Consider the following 2,043-nt stretch of genomic DNA (forward strand, 5'->3'; position numbering starts at 1 on the left):
TCTTCCTGCTTTCCCTTTCGCCTCCCTGCATTGTGCCTACATATGCAAATTAACCGCCATCTTTGTTGGCAGTTAACTGCCATCTTAGTTGGCAGTTAATTTGCATATCACCCTGATTAGCCAATGAAAAGGGTAGCGGTCGTATGCCAATTACCATATTTCTCTTTTATTAGTATAGATTATATAGGATTTTGCTTCATTCAGCTCACTTAGGACTTAGAAAATTTTGGTAACTAGAACAACAGAATGCAGCCATTGGAAGTGTAGCTCACTTTTTTGGCTTTTTACAAATTGACATTAAAATGAAAGGCCAAGATATAAGACTGATTTAGTCACATGCTCATTCAATATTTAAAATTTAAAACATACCACTTAGGTTTTGTTTAATTTAATGCAGTTTCTTTTAAGAAAAATGAGAATGACATACTTAATCGACTGTGTTGGTGATACTGGGCCGTAAGTAGCATGTTGAGTGAGAATAGATAGTATTACAGAAATGAACAGCCACATATTTTTAGTCAACTACTTTTGACATTTATATTTTCACAGTAACCGCTTTTAATAAATTACCTTTGTACAGTAGAGGTCTCATATTTATCTGAAGACACCCCTTTTGGCAACAATTTAGATGATGATCCCCAATTCAGTGATCTGGTGAAATTGAAATTCAATGGAATGCATATTCATTTAACAGTACATGCAATGAGCAATGTACTAACTTTCTATTGCTGCCAAAACAAATGATCATAAACTTAGTAGCTTAAAACCAACATAAATGGATTATCTACAGAAGTCCCACATGGGTCTCACCAGGCTATCATCGAGGTGCCAGCAGGGCGGCATTCATTCCTGGGAACTCCACAGGAGAAGGTTTCCTTGATTTTTCCAGTTTCCAGAGGCTACCCTTACTTTACATCTTCAAGGTCAGCAAGGGAAATCTCTTTGGCTTCTGTTTTCACTTCTCTCCATTTTTAAGGTCTCTTAATTAAAAGGGACTTACTAGGATAATTCAGAATCTCCCCCTTTCAAGGTCCCTACCCTCAATCACACCCGCATAACCCCTTGTGCCATGCATTTACACGTTATAGGATTAGGGCATGGATACATTTGCAGGCTATTAGTCTGCCTACCACAAGCAGAAATGTCAAAATAAGCATTTCTTTCATTATCCATCTTCTCTTCAGAAAAATATAAACATGTTTTTGTAATAGGTACTAGAGGCCCAGTGCACGAAATTTGTGCATGGGTAGGGTTGCTAGGCCTTGTTGGCAATCAGGGCTGATTGGGGCCTTCCAGCTGCTTCCTTCCCCGGGCTGTCAGACAGGGCCTTCCTTTGTTCCACGCCACCCCCTGGTGGTCAGCACATGTCATAGCATGTGGTTGAACTCCTGGTCGGCCAAACTCCTGAGGGAACAATTTGCATATTAGCCTTTTTATTATAAAGGATTATATACAGGAAAAGTATGTGGTGAAGCATGAAGCCCAAATGAACTTCTGTACTGATTTAAACTGGGAAGAGATCAACATGCAAATTATTTCAAAAGTCCAGTGATGTAATGTAGAATCCAACTCTTTTTTTCAACAAATATACCAATTTTAATTATCCCTTTCTTGGTATCATTTCCCTTTACTAAAACAAATAGGTATTTCCAATTCTAAGTTCAAAATATAAGATAAAAAATATCAAATGTTTCATAACAGCTCTTTATTAGAGATGCTATTCTTAGGTTTTTTCAAAACATTTTGAGGTCTAAAGATAATTTAGCAATTATAAAAAAAAATTAGGAGAGAACCAAGATGGCGGCATAGGTTAAAGCCGGAGTTTGCTGCCTCGAACAACCACTTCAAAAGTGAAACTAAAAGACAGAACGGACATCACCCAGACCCACAGGAACGCTGGCTGAGTGGAAGTCCTACAACTAGGAGGAAAGAGAAGCGCATATGGACACTCAGAGGAGGCGCAGTGCTGAAGTCAAATTCTGAGGTGCGGAGTGCGCGGAGCGGGCTGGCGGCGGATTGCGCGGTTGTTGTTTTCAATCGGGA

Source organism: Myotis davidii, unplaced genomic scaffold, assembly GCF_000327345.1.
Source record: "Myotis davidii unplaced genomic scaffold, ASM32734v1 scaffold44, whole genome shotgun sequence".
In the NCBI taxonomy this organism is placed as follows: Eukaryota; Metazoa; Chordata; class Mammalia; order Chiroptera; family Vespertilionidae; genus Myotis; species Myotis davidii.